The 16083-nt window shown below is 37.7% G+C and overlaps 1 long non-coding RNA gene across 1 annotated transcript in view; it reads left to right on the plus strand.

Moving 5' to 3' along the window:
• LOC135760609 (uncharacterized) overlaps positions 1 to 9459 on the plus strand; it is a 20154-nt gene extending 10695 nt beyond the window's left edge. The window contains exon 2 of the long non-coding RNA XR_010537447.2: positions 8860 to 9459. This is a non-coding gene — a long non-coding RNA (uncharacterized lncRNA). The remainder of the gene's footprint in view (positions 1 to 8859) is intronic.
• The last annotated feature ends 6624 nt before the right edge of the window (positions 9460 to 16083 follow it).

The following is a 16083-nucleotide window of genomic DNA, read 5'->3' on the forward strand; positions in this document are numbered from 1 at the left end:
TTAAGCAGTGCATATGTACTGTAAACTACTAAGCAGTGTCAATGCCTTAACAATAACATTTAAACTATGTGGCTTCACTGACTTCCTCATCAACCACAACATGTTGTCCTCATTCTGTCCTTTCAACTGGTTCTCATTATAATTATTTCCTCATAGCTCAAAACTGTATGCTACATAAGCAGGTACATTAGCCTTAATAATATATTTGAAGTCACCAGTCAACTTTTCATGTCAGCAGATCCAGAGGTTTATTTTTGAGCGAAGTTTGTTGCTGGTAGTACCATGTAGGTGGGCCTGAATCTGGTTTCCAAACCAAATGTTTCCTTAACAGTTTCCTGTGACTACTGTGTCCCCTCCTAAAACGATGTAAACTTTGGGTATAATTCCCTGAAGGGGCAACACTGGGGAAATCTTTGGGCTTTCAAATTCCACTTTATAGGTTTACTGAATGTGACAGCCATCTCGGCCTACCAGACCCCTTTGGAATGTTGCTCTGTGGGGTTACCTGCTTTCTTTTTGGCACTCGTAAGCGGAGGCCTGCAGCTCATTTTTCTGTTTCAGAGGATTTTCTTACTCTGAAAGGTATGTTCCTTCTGGCTATCTCTTCTCTCAGGAGAGGTGGAGATCTGAGGCACTTTCCATTTCTCCCACGTGCCTAAAGTTTGCATCAGGGATGGATAAGGCTTTTCTGTACCCCCGGGTTATGTTCCTAAAGTACCAGTTAATATTCCAACCTTGCAGATCCTCCTTCTTGATGCCATTCCAGCATCTACGCCTATATTTATGGCGAAAACTGTTAATCCATACACGAATTTTATTCAGACAAGTTGATCCATACACAGGTTGGGGGAGGGACAATTTGGCATTTCCAATTTGCATGTTTTTGGCCTGTGGGAGGAAACCGGAGTACCTGGAGTAAACCCACACTGACACAGGGTGAACATGCAAACTCCACATAGAAAGACCACCTGACCCAGCCGGGGCTCGAACCAGGGACCTTCTTGCTGTGAAGCAACAGTGCTACCCACTTTAATGTCTGGGGTCTCAGTAAAGAATGTGTGAAATGCGGCGGGCTGGTCCTCTTCGCTCATATTCGTAAGATTTTATGAATTAGATCTGGCATCTTCTCCAAGTTCAAGAGTTCTCACTTGTTAGTGTTTCTCAATTGACACACACAGACAGGAATTTGGAATTATGATGTAGTGGGTATTTTGTCCCATATCATCAATACTGCGATGCAGCTCTGAGTTCCCTAGAAAGGGAAGGAAGCAAGATGCTGCTTCTCCAGGCCATACTACTTGCATCCCTCCAGCACTTGCTTCAGCCTATTCGAAGCTAATACTACGCTTTTCAGGTGCCCTTTTATACTTCATGATTCCTATCATCCCGCCAGTAACATACTCTCTCCCTACTGGGCGGAGTTTCACAGCGCTTCAGACACAATCATGCAGAGACGTATCCACTGCTTTGAAAGGAGAATTCTATTAACTCTTTCCCCGCCATTGACGAGATATCTCGTCAATTAAGAGAAAACGCTTCCCCGCCAATGACGAGATTTTCCGTCTTTCCGCAATACCGCTATTATCCACCAGGTGGCGCCCTTCCGCAACTTTTTAAAACCGGAAGTATTGCCCTATGGCAAGCTGCTGCATGTCCGTGTCTGTTTTAAAGATCGCTCTGAATATGATCTCTATGAAAAATCCGTCATAAAAATGGAATTATCTCTGCTTTTTGCTCAAAATATGGTGTTTTTGCAAAAACCTACCCATATTCAAAAGCTGATTGCAAAAGAACCACTAAAGGTAGGATGAAACGGTTTTTTTTGTTTGAAAGCAGAGGGTCTGTTCTTTCATTTGGTATATTGTATGTTTATATATTTAAAGAAGAACATTTTCTGGAAGGCATTAAACTTTGGTGAAAATCATGAAAAACGCTGGCGCTGGCTGGAAACTTTTTTTAAAAATGCTGGCGGTGAAAGAGTTAAAGAGAATATATTATATTTATTATTTTGCAGGTATTAAGGGCGATTTATAGTCGTGCGTAGGTCCTATGGCGTAGGCTATCCGTAGCCTGTGCGTAGCTCTGCGTAGCCTGACGCGCACCTCACAAAATTTCTAACAGCGCGTCGGCTCTACGCGGACCGTAAGCGATGTGATTGGTCCACCAGAACCCCTCCCGTCAGGTAAAAAAACTGCGTCATAGGTATTTCCGTTTGAGACGGTGAAAACAAAGATGAGCCAAGTTGAGGAGTGATTTTACTCAAACTGCAACATAAGTCGCTGTTTATTTACTTCCATCATTGCTGGTCTTCTCGAATTATACACAACAAGTTGCTATTTCTTCTTCGTTTGTGGGTTAACTTGCTAAGCTTCTTCTTCTGTGACGACTTCTGCTGCTACTGTGGTTACACGCGTGATTACTGCCAACCAGCGGTTTCGCGTGTGTTTGCACGTCGACGCGGACAGCGACGCACAAGTATAAATGAAAACCGACGCGGAACCTACGCCGTCGCTGCTACGCCGTAGGACCTACGCACGACTATAAATCGCCCTTTATTTATGCTCTAACAGCAACATTACACATTAACTAAAGTTTGAAAAATGGGATCAGGAAGAACTGGACCTTTAATGCTATCATTTATAGCATACTGTATAGATATAGCCAAATGATAATATGACTATTGGTGTATATAAGTTCCCTATCTTTCTAAAGTATTCTGATGTTTACCTCGTTCACTTCCATAGTAGGAAAAAGAATGCTATGGAAGTGAATGGGGCTCACAAACTGTTTGATTACAAACATTTCTCAAAATATCTTTCTTTGTGTTTATCAGAACAAAGAAATTTATACAGGTTTGAAACAACATGAGGGTGAATAAATGATGACCGAATTCTCATTTTTGGGTGAACTATCTCTGGTTAAATTTATTAAATGTTTTAATATTAATTTTAAAATTATTTGTGATGATCAAAAACAAGTTCATTGAGGAATACGTGATAACATTAATTTCTTGCAAAGATATAGAGAATTAAAACTCTGTTGGGTCACTTTTGACCCATGTTGTGCATCAAAGGGTTAAAGGAATAGTTAACCTCAAAAATGAAAATGCTTTCATCTTTACTAACACTCATGTTATTCTAAACCTGAGATTCTTTCTTCTGATGAAATAAAGATATTTTGATAAATGATGCTAAGCACACAGACGGTACCCATTAACTTCAATAGTATTTGTTTTTCCTATTATGGAAGTCAATGGGTATACTGTCAACTGTTTGGTTACCATCATTTATCCAATTATCTTCTTGTGTATGTTCAACAGATAAAAAAACTCATAAAGGTTACAAACAACATACAGTGTGGGTACATACAGTACAGTACAAGGGTGAGTAAACGATGACAGAAATTTCATTTTTAGGTGAACTATCCCTACAGCCTAATAGCTGAACTGGTACACTCTGAGAAATAAAGGTACAAAGGTACACTGGGAAAAAATATGTATCATTTTTTTACCTGTTTTTTGAAAAGGGAATGCCCCAGTGACAACTGTGTACCTTCTTGTACCTTTTTTCAAAGAGTGTAAGGCGTTGACTCGTTATTCAAGAACCAAATTGGAGATCTAAGCTAGTGTAGGATTAAAAATGTAGGATTTTATTACTCTGTCACAACCCTCATTTCCATCCTGTACCATCTGCATTCCTGTTACTGATAGTGATCAAAGACTATTGGCAGAGCTGTTTATCCAGTACAGTGGTAGTTAAAGGTTGTCTGCTGATTGGTCAGTTTGAATGTATCATGATGGGTTTAATCACATGGTCAAGGAAAGGGGAAAAAGACTATGGGTGCGTCTCATTTCTCTGTCTTACCCCTTCCCCTTACCCCTTCACCTCGGTTTTGCGCGTTCATGTGAGGCGAAGTGGTGTCTCAATTCTCAGTTTGATCAAGGGCTAGGGCCAAGGCGTAGGGATACATAGCCCTTGAAACGAAGTGTGATAATGACCACACTTGAAAGAGAAGGGTAAACGTTAACGTAAGAATTTCTCAGGAGAGCCAGCATCAAGACGTTTTTTTGATGAACGTCAAACTGTCAAGGAGTCGCAAAAAAGAAAGTAACGTTATTTTCTGCAGTTTAATTGAGATTTTATTATGACACACATGTTTTATGATACTTTTAATAAAATGTTCAAGCGGTTTTAATTGTAATGTTTTTGTTTTGAATCGCTAGTTAAGGCGCTAGCTAGCAGCTAAGTTATGCGATATTTGTTGAGCTCCGCTCATGCAATCGATACCACAACCTGAGACAACGGCATCTTCTTTGTCTGTCAACGCTTGTCTGTTTACGTAGTAGCCGATTAGCGGCAAGGGAAAGTGACACAAACGATAATCGAGTCGTAATTTTTAGATGAACGATCTGTCTTACACCTTTCCCCTTTACTCGGTTTCGAGGGGCAAGGGGACGACGAAGAAAAAGGGGAAGGGGTAAGACAGAGAAATGAGATTGGCCCTATGTTTGGGGGTCGTCTTTCTCTTCTTCTTGTGCTCATCCTTCGGCTTATTCCTCAATGGTTTTCTTCTTTACCTGAGCTCTGAAGCCAACCGTGGCTCTTTACACTAGAATAGCACTGTGACACATTGCTCTAGCTGTTGTTTATTTATTTTTATTTAGCTTTTTTAAAGGAGGACAATGCACATTAATCAACACAAGAAACAAGTCTCCTATGTAAATGTGCCAGATTTAGCGAGTCTGGCTAATTTTCATCTGTAGTCCCTGGCAGGTTAATGGTAAACACACACAAATAAATGTAAATACGAAACTAAAAGCAAACAAGAAGCCACTATTAAAATTATGAACACATATTTAATTATCCAATAACCACCCTTTTATCCTTTTAGAGAAATAAGCAAGAGATGTAATATTTCTTAGTTAGTATTCCAGTAATGTAGGCTACTTCTCTATAATAAAATACTGACTGCCCAAAAGCATTTTTCCTATGTAGTATTATACAGTCCCCTCTCGCATTGGCTCTGGTAGATACATTGTTTGTTTAATAAATTCATGGTGGAGTTGGGGCCATACCATGCAATATTTTATATACAAGTAGGATATCTGCAAATTTAATAATATTTTCCCAACTTAAAACCCCATATTTAGTTCAAATTTTACAATGGTGATGTGAATTAGACCTTTTATGGAATATTTTCAAATCCTACTTGTAGAGTCTTTCTAATGATTGTAGAGTAGTCCCACTTGTCTGTGTCCAATTGGTTAAACAGTAATTCATGTGTGAAAAAATCATAGCAGTAACATATAATTTGAAGCATTGGTGGTTAAAATGGTGATTTATCCATTTCTGCTGATAAGTCTTCTGCAGCTTGCTTCTTATTTTTAGCATGCAAGTATATGATTGTATCATCAGCATACATCTGGCAGTTTACAGTAGGTACACAAACATCAGGCAAATCATTAATATACAAACTGAATAACAAGGGACCTAATATGGAACCTTGAGGTACACCTACTGAATTTGTAAGCAATTGTGAAATGTTATTTCCTACTCTAACACACTGATGTCTATGAGTTAAATACGATCTCATCCATTCAATAACATTTATTGAAAAATTATATTTTAATAACTTCATGATTTAAAAACCTCATAATTTACTGTATCAAATGCTTTACTCAAATCCAGAAAACAGCTCCAACCACACCACCTTTATCCAATTTTGATTTTATATTTTCTAAAAGAAGACATTTCGAAAACCAAACTGCATCGGATGCAATGAGAATGGAATATTATTCAAATGTGATATCTGCTCAGAAATCCATTTTCTGCAATTTTTGAAACTACTGGGAAACTTACTTGTACACTAAACATCAGAAGCGCTGCGTGTGCCATCCTGTTCATTTGGCACACGTCTAGCAGTGAAGGGGTAGCGGCTTGGTGCATTATGGGATTGAATAATTGGCGACCTGACACTAAAATGTCCACTACAATTTCGGACGCCTGGTGGTCGTTCTGGCCTGCCGTGCAGTCAGCTCAAGTTGATGTGCTATGGGCCGTTTCGCAATCCTAAAGCAGGCTGCACACATCATCAAGCCTGGTTCATTTAAGTTAACTTAAGTCATACACATATTAAAATAATTTACAATTAATTGAGAATAATGGTCAACTTGTTGTTAATATTCTAAAATAAGACAGTCTTAATTATGTATACAGCATACAAATGCGACCTCCGGAGGCTGCTGCCTTCGGATTGAGAAACGGCCATAAATGATGGACCTCTAAAAATCTACGAATCAGGCAATTGCTGTGCGAAAATGCCACCACATGACTTTACACCGGCAGCGCACTGCCTTTTTGGCTATATCTGACAAATATGCAGAGCAAACGACAAGGAGAAGAGAGAGAAAGCGAATGAACATAAAGAAAAGCTCTGGTCACAGACGCAGCAAGATGCTGCAAAATCTTTGCCAAAAAGGGAGCAGGTCAGTCAACATGTTACTAGTAAAAGCATCTAACTTATATTGCAGCAATATATAAGTTAGATGCTTTTACTGCTAACTTGTTGACTATTATATTTGCTGATTTATAATATTATTGCTGATTGCATGTTTTAAATCTGCAAATCCTTAGTTTGCATTTTCAATAAGTCTTGCTTTTAATGCAACCACAGCGAAACACCATGGGTGATGATATGTGAAGTTTATAATTTTATAAAACTATTTTTTTTTTGTGAAAAATGGTAGCTATCAAAAGTGCAAATCCTGTTTTTGTTTATGGTCATTTCACCTTTTAATTTGCATCTCTTAAAAAGGTATTAAAAAATAAATCTATTAATACAAGTAAAATTTAGATTATTAAATCTTTTTATTTAATTTCATTTAAAATATACATATTTCAACATTTGAACTGTGTCTCATCACTTTTAAAAAGTGTAAGCCAACTGTTTATTTGTCTGTGGTACACTGTGTATTCCTAGTAAGTTTTTGAGGGTTCACCTACAGTATAGACATTGACTGCATCTTGACAACTCATTATTAAGATAAATCACTTGTTGGTCAGTCCCATTTTATTTTTTATATTTTAAATCTTTTCTCTTGTATTGGAAGCCTTTTGTGCTGCATTTAGTGCAAATATGTTTATCTTCAACGGCGCCTGTCATGAAGTACCATGTCCTGAGAAGAAACAGAATTTTGGGTGCACGAGCAAGGCGTGTGGCCCAACTCCACTTCACCTCTGTAACCGCCCCCGTTTTGCCGCTTTCCGCACGTCTCCTGTTGAAAAAGAACTAAACACTCACGGTTGCCGCGTACCGTGTGAAACGGCCTTAAATTTGTTCCCAGTCAGATGAACAGTTTATAATTCGTCTGGTAGTCTACCTGTTATATCAGCTAATAATATTAACTTATAAGTCCGGTGGAACATGGTGACGGCAGCAGCCAAGGTGGCCTGGGATGGAGTCAAATTCCCAGCCTGAATTATTGTCCCAGTCCGCCCCTGCTTCCTGACATCACTTTTGGCCACCACAGTATGTGATGTAAAGTCTTTGTTCACTACATAAAAACAAGCAATGTATAACACACCACAGATGGCAGGTGGCAGTCAACATAGCAGTCTTTGTTTAAAAATATCTCAGAGGGATATTTAATATTTTGGTGTTCTATTCTACAAAGACAAAGTATTTTGCTGATTTTTGGGAGGGGTTGGGTGCACTTGCACAGCTGTTACACAGGGACAAAATGAAGTCGCAATACGCCTATGGGCATATGGAGGAGTACATCATTTTCATTTTTTATGTGAGGAATTCATTTCAATGAAGATACTTAACTAAAATACTAAAGATGGATTAAGAGGCCATCCTTTATTAGAGTGATATCATATTTCTGTAGAAACCTAAAACAGCAACACGTCCAGAAAAACATGCAGAAACTGGTCAAGCAGCAAAATGGCTTTTGCACTTCCAAAAATGTGCTTGAACATTTTTTTCAGATTAAAATAATTTGTCCTGCATGGGTTAACTTAAACCCAACATGTGGATTTATACTTTAACACAGCATGGGTTAACTTACAACCCAACATTTGGGTTTGACCCAAACATAGATTTAAAACAACCCAGTATTTTTAGAGAGTGTCCAATTTACAAAAAAATAGAAATTTCATTACAATCAAATATAACACAATTTCACATAAATGTTGAGAAAGACATGTATTAGCAGATGAAACTCATTGTAGTTTAAAAAATTACAGTTTCACAAATTCATATGTTTAATAAACAGAGACAGCGGCATTGTTTTGCCTTAAAACTATTTAGGCCGAAACCCTATACATCATTACATGTTTTTTTAAATCCAAACAAACATATCTATTTCAAACACATTTAAAAATGATGTTGGTTATCAGTTTAGATAAAAAGTTAGTCTACCTATGGCTAAAGATGCCACATGTAAATTAAAACCTGTTTGTAAGGTCTTAAAATGCACACACCCATTGCCAAAGCAATCCTCACACACTCGAATTACAAACTGCATTTTGTGAATACTGTTTTGCATTTGTGAGTGGATTACAATATTTTAAGTGTGTTGTCATGGCTCCGGGCTTATCAGATGTATTGCCTTGTTTGTATAATTTAAAGGGCACTTTGTGTAGCCTCGCTGTATAACCAAACAGTTCGGCCTCACCTCCCTCCATTGTCCTTGTTTGTTTCATTTGTCTCACCTGCCCTGCTCATCATCTTATCCATTGGATCGCCTTTTTCGTGTTAAATTGTTGTGTTAGGTTCCCAAACCACATCTAGCCGCTACAGTATATGCCTTTCTTACTCAAGTTAAGTTTTGTTTTTGTTTCTTTATTTTTTTTTTAGGTTTTTTGCCCCCTGGCCATAATGGATTCAACAGCCTACCCAGGGTGGATCCTGCTTGGTCAGCATGACACACCCAGATCAGATTCACAGTTTGTGGAAGAGGTCAACTTATATTGGATTCTGTACACTGAAAAAAATGATTCATTCAATTTAATCAATTTTTTTAAGGTAAGCGGTTGCAATCAATTTATTTAAGCTACATTTAAACAAAAAAAATGTGTTGAACTTAATCAATTTTATTTAGTAACCCTAGTATAAAAAAGCTTAGTAATTTCTGCCATATTTAATTGTGCTACATTCTCGTATATTATTTATTTATGACTGATGAAAAATTATTAATTGAATTTAATAATTTTTTTTAAGGTAAGTGGTTGCAATCAATTTATTTTAGCTACATTTAAATAAACACATTTCATTGACTAACTTTCAACATTTCTAAGGAAATTGTTTGCAATCACTAACCTTAAAAACAATATATAAAAATGACCCTTAAATGGCTTTGCAAATACACCAAGTGGTAAGTTTAATGTTATTCAGCAAATGTAGTGCATGTTCAATAACAATTTCTTTGTGTGTACAAGTGTTTAAAACAAGTGCTCACTGCACATTCACAAAATATAAAATAAAAAAAAACACAGATGGAAAGAGGCCACAATGTTTGTGAATCAATAAAACAGCACAAAAGTCAAAAACAGTAGTGCTGACTTCACACATTGCACAATAATTATTTTTAAAAAAAGTGTTACATTTTTACAGACAACAGTTATGAATCATTAAAAGCATTATTAAAATGTTTAAAACTACGGATTCCCAGGTCTTAAATGATAAACAGAGTAGACTGTGACATCTGGACTAACATTTCATGCTGAGCATGCACATACATGTCTGCTACAACATTTCAGTATTAAAGGTGCAGTGTGAAATTTTTAAGAGGATCTTTTTACAGAAATGCAAAATAACATACAAAACTATATTATCACAGGTGTATAAACACCTTTCATAATGAACCGTTATGTGTTTATTGCCTTAGAACAAGACCTTTTCATCTACATACACCGAGGGTCCCCTTACATGGAAGTCGCCATTTTGTGCTGCCATTTTTTTTACAGAAGCCCTTAAAGGACAATTTTTTGCTAAGTTGTCTCCAACGATGACATGTTTGTCCTTCTCTATGTGTTTCAAAAGCGAGAAGTGAGCCGTGGACTAAGCCGTTGGTTGCAACTCGCAACCTCACCACTAGATGACGATAAAAATTACACACTGCACCTTTAAAACGTTTTTCAGTCCTTGAATTTTTGGGGAGAGCTTTAGAATCCATCTGCATAATGAATTTCTAAAAAATTTCAAAAAAGTAGTATTTTAGTTCTTTGGGGTACGCCAAATTAAGCACATAGATTGTACCCAGCAATTTAAAACTAAGCAGGACTTTCAAAATCTCTGCCCTGCCCGTCTGGCTATCTTGGGGAGGAAAATATATTTTAATGTTTTTGCTTTGTGTCAGATTTAGTTAGGTAATTATATTGTATGTATTTCTGCGTCCTCTTGTCAGTCATTATCCTCACATAACAAGTGAAACTGTCAGGAAATGAAAGCATAAATAAACCCATCCTTTAATGTGCACATCTGATATGCGCGCGACCCTCTGCACGCGCTTAACCGCATTGATATTTAAGATGCCATTTGCATTACTATGGTTACAAATTTACATTTACATTCCCTCAGCTAATAGATGACAAATGAGAGCTGTTCCTTTCTCTTACATCTTTGACAGTGTACTCTCCCTGAAGATGCATGCATCATGTCTCTACTGAAAAGTAGACATCCTGACTGGTTTTAGCTGGTGGAGCAGGCTGGTTAGGTTTGGTTTAAAGGTTTTTGGGCACTTTTGAGCAGGTCTTAGCTGGTCAGGCTGTGTGACCAGCTGACTCACCAGCTTGGCTAAGCTGGTGGCTGGTCTTTTAGGTTGGTAAAGCTAAAAGCATGACCATCTTAAAAAGTTCCTAAACTCCTCTAAAACCAACCTGCTACTCCACCTTAACCCGATAAAACATGGCTGGGAGACCAGAAATGCCAGCCAACCAGCTTAGGCTAGCTAGTCTTTAGCTGGTCTGTTTAGTAGGGGTGCAGACCCATACCATCAAACACAATCTGCACAGTTACTGAGCGAAACTTTCCCATTTGCATAAAAAATAATAATTTCTGATTAATTTTAACAGTTCTAAATTAAAACAAAACAAATAACCTTTCATGAAATGTGTCTTGGTCTTAAGTAAATGTAAACAGTCTGCAAAAGCTGAAAGTGAACCGTAACTCGGGTCATTGCCTTTCAAAAGAAAGAGTAGACTTTGAGTAGCTGGAACGAGTTTGAATCCCTTAGGTGTAGGCCCAGCTGGTGCAACCTGCCTCTTGTATATTGTTGTTGTAAATCCTCTGTACAATTTTTTTTGCTACTTCACCTTAAATTACATTTCACATTTTTTACAGTATTTATGTCTTTCAAAGTATAAAGCCATGAGTGTGTTTTTGCATAACAAAATTGTTAATGTTTTTATTTTGATCTTATAGGGAGAGGTGTGTTTGCACTTAAACACATTGAATCATCCACATTTGTTGTAGAATATCGTGGAATACTGTGCCAAAGTAAATATGTTGATGACATTAAAGGCAACTACTTGTTCGATTTCATATGGAATGGAGCACATTATTGGTAAGTTAGCTTTTTTAATCAAATTCAAAGCAAAGAATCTACATGCCAGCAGCAGTTACAACAGTAATAGAGTTTATTTTATTATTACAACGAAGTTCAGCTTTTCCTCCAAATACCAAGCTACCATGCCATTCTGAGGTCTAGAAGGACAGAAGCTTTGCCAGGGATTTTGATATTAGGAACATCGGTTCATGATGGTGATCACTAAGGGGCCATTCACATTTCATGTATTTTGCGTGCACAAGTTACTTTACATGTAGACGCGTGGCATTCCTGCTCAAATAGGAAGCGACCTGTGATGTTTTCTTTATTCGAGACATGTTGGCCTTGCAGTATTATCAGCTTTTTGCAATATTTATATTTTTCAGAATGACGTGTCTGCATCACAGTTCAGGTGACAACAACTAACTAACCAATCAACTTAACCTTTTACTTATAAACATTGTTTAATGTAAGTGTATTATTCCATGTATACTCAGCTGAGTATGTATATCAGCTGTACAGCGATACCCAGAGCTGTATGATCTGTCAAGCGGATATTATTGTGACAAAAATAGACACAATGCATGAAGTCACATCACTGAGGCTGTTTCTCAATATGCGTTCTTCAGCGATCTTGCGTCCTCGTGTTCTCGCTCTACGTCATCATTAGCCGTTGAAGTTCAATTGCATTTCTCAAGAACACAAGTACAGAGGATGCATGAAAATACCCAGATGTGTTCTTGATATCGAGGATGATATCAGACTTGTGCACTGAAATCGCTGTACGCCCCAGAAGTCAAAACAATGGCTGAGGAAGGAAGTGCTATGCACAGCGCACGAGAGTGAGATGCTGGTTAAAATAAACGTTTGTTTGTAAACATTTTAAGTATTAAAAACAAAGCGCAAATTCGGTATTTTAAAGTATGTTTTATTGGCATAGAACAACTCATCTTAAATGAGTTTCTTATTTTAGATTATATTATTATTTCCTAACAAAGTATCTAAAATATATTTGTATTTGCCATTACAAAATGACATAATAAAAAATAATGTATATAATAATGCAGAGAATGGTATGTTTGTCACTTTATGAATGTTGTAAAGTTGAATCTGGAGAGGTCAGGTGACCAACAGGAAGATCGCACACATCTCAATTCTCAAACGCCGTTCTTTGCGTTCTTGAAATTGAGAAACAGCCTCTATCTATGGAGAGTGCTGATCATGGTTGCTTGACAACAGCAGACGCTATAGAAGCGCAAGAGCCCGAGCACTTTGGATAAAAGGGAGACTGTGGCATGTTCGAGTTTACCCTGTGGACTTAAATATGAAATGTGAATGGCCCTAAGGTTATTATTTTTCAACTTTGAATAGACAATTCTAGCTTTACTTAGAAAGGTACTGTTATTCAACAAAGACAACTGTCACCGTGTCTATTTGACAATAGGTGTAATAGACTAGACTTAGCCTAATTTGTCAGTCAATATCTTTTGTTCTATTAAACTCATAGTAATAGTTTTTGCATTTTTTTTTTTATAGCATAGATGCTTCAAAAGAGGATGGATCGCTAGGACGACTGGTGAACGATGATCACAAAAATCCAAACTGCAAAGTCAAGACGGTTGTTGTTGAGGGAAAGCCGCACCTGTGTCTATTTAGTCTAAGAGACATTTGTCCAGATGAAGAAATTACTTACAATTATGGGGATTCCTCTTGGCCCTGGCGTTCAGTAGTAAGTTTCTTTCTCTTGAACTAAAATGGCAAACATGTTGTGCAGTGTGTCCAGATTTTGGATTATTAATTAGTTTTTTATTGAAGAAAATATTATAATGAATTAATAAATGTGTTTTTCCACATCTAGTGTGTACACAGCATGGTAGAAGTGAAAATGCTACAGATATTTAAACTGGTTGTTTGTGTATAGACCGTTTTATTGGACGCATATGCGTTGCCTTCCTGTCTGTGTTTGTTTATCGGTCTGGCAACAAATACCTTGTGGCTAGATACATTTGAGCTATGATTTAAACTAAGGCAATTTACTAATTTATTTTGCTTGTTATCAGAAAATAATCTACTCTAGAGGTACTTTGTTGTAATTTAGTTATTGGAAGTTAAGTTTGGGCTACAAAAGCCTTTATGTTGTTGCTGCAGAAATTGTCATATTTTTCACCATGAACATAGCCTTTTAGAATCTGGCATGGCATTTAAAAGAAAAAAAAGAAAGAAATCGTGTTTAAGAGTTATTATGGTGATCACTTGGCAAACATTGTTACTGAATGTTGTTCTTGTCTTCCTCATATTTATAGGAATTGTGTGATGACATATCGGTGGCCGTAGATGAATCCATTGAGGGTCCTTCCTCATCAAGAAAAGAGAAAGTAAGTGACCATATTTTCTTTCTCTATGATGTCCATAGATTTTCATATGTTGTGTGTGTTTGGGGGGGATGGGCACGACACCGACCTGAAATATAAGGACAGCGTTCCTCTATGAGGACGGTCACACACCCTATGATGTCCATTTGATTTTCATATGTTGTGTGTGTTTGGGGGGGATGGGCACGACACCGACCTGAAATATAAGGACATTTTTCCTCTATGAGGACCGTCAAGTTTTTACATATTTGATGAAATGTTGTTGGTTTGGTTATGTGTCAGGTTCATAGATAATATGTAGAGTCATTATGCACATTTCTGAACAATAATGTTTTAGATTTGACACTAGCTGTAGTAAATATCTGTCTGTTAGAGAGAAGTATACGGTTAGTTGTTCAAATTTGTCCTGTCTTCAGCTTTTGATGAGGGGTTTGCACTGAGAAAGATTTTCTTCTGTAATATAGGAATTTTAAGTAATATACATTGGGGGAAGCTTAAAGGATCAAACTAAAACTAGATATGCAATTCCCAAGGAATTACCAGTGCATGAAAATGCAAAAAGTTGATTGCCAGAAATGTAAAAGAAATCTAGTCTAGTAGTTTACCTGGCTGTTGACATGTTTTAGTGTGAAGCTAGCATGATTTAAAAAAGTTATCATGATGAAATATGATGCTAGCATGATTAGCATGATTCAGCATGACGTTAGCATGATGCTAGCATGATTCGCATGAAGCTAGCATGACTAGCATGAAGCTAGCATGATGCTAGCATGACTAGCATGAAGCTAGCATGATGCTAGCATGATTAGCATGAAGCTAGCATGATTAGCATGAAGCTAGCATGATGCTAGCATGATTAACATGAAGCTAACATGATGTTAGCATGATTAGCATGAAGCTAGCATGATGTTAGCATGATTAGCATGAAGCTAGCATGATGCTAGCATGATTAGCATGAAGCTAGCATGATGTTAGCATGATTAGCATGAAGCTAGCATGATGCTAGCACGATGCTAGCATGATTAGCATGAAGCTAGCACGAATGCTAGCATGATTAGCATGAAGCTAGCACGATGCTAGCATGATTAGCATGAAGCTAGCACGATGCTAGCATGATTAGCATGAAGCTAGCACGATGCTAGCATGATTAGCATGAAGCTAGCACGATGCTAGCATGATTAGCATGAAGCTAGCACGATGCTAGCATGATTAGCATGAAGCTAGCACGATGCTAGCATGATTAGCATGAAGCTAGCACGATGCTAGCATGATAAACACGAAGCTAGCATTATTAGCATGAAGCTAACACGATGCTAGCATGATTAACATGAAGCTAGCATGAAGCTAGCATGAAGCTAGCATGAAGCTAGCATGATGCTAGCATGATTAGCATGATTAGCATGAAGCTAGCACGATGCTAGCATGATTAGCATGAAGCTAGCACGTTGCTAGCATGATTAGCATGAAGCTAGCACGATGTTATCATGATAAACACGAAGCTAGCATGATTAGCATGAAGCTAACACGATGTTAGCATGACTAACATGAAGCTAGCATGAAGCTAGCATGACTAGCATGAAGCTAGCATGATGCTAGCATGATTAGCATGAAGCTAGCATGATGCTAGCATGATTAGCATGAAGCTAGCATGATTAGCATGAAGCTAGCACGATGCTAGCATGATTAGCATGAAGCTAGCACGTTGTTAGCATGATTAGCATGAAGCTAGCACGATGCTAGCATGATTAGCATGAAGCTAGCACGATGTTATCATGATAAACACGAAGCTAGCATGATTAGCATGAAGCTAACACGATGCTAGCATGACTAACATGAAGCTAGCATGAAGCTAGCATGACTAGCATGAAGCTAGCATGATGTTAGCATGATTAGCATGAAGCTAGCATGATGCTAGCATGATTAGCATGAAGCTAGCATGATGTTAGCATGATTAGCATGAAGCTAGCATGAAGCTAGCATGATTAGCATGACGTTAGCATGATGCTAGCATTATTAGCATGACGTTAGCATGATGCTAGCATGATTAGCATGAAGCTAGCATGGCTAGCATGAAGCTAGCACGATGCTAGCATGATTAGCATGAAGCTAGCACGATGCTAGCATGATTAGCATGAAGCTAGCACGATGCTAGCATGATTAGCA

This window comes from Paramisgurnus dabryanus, chromosome 1 (assembly GCF_030506205.2).
Source record: "Paramisgurnus dabryanus chromosome 1, PD_genome_1.1, whole genome shotgun sequence".
In the NCBI taxonomy this organism is placed as follows: Eukaryota; Metazoa; Chordata; class Actinopteri; order Cypriniformes; family Cobitidae; genus Paramisgurnus; species Paramisgurnus dabryanus.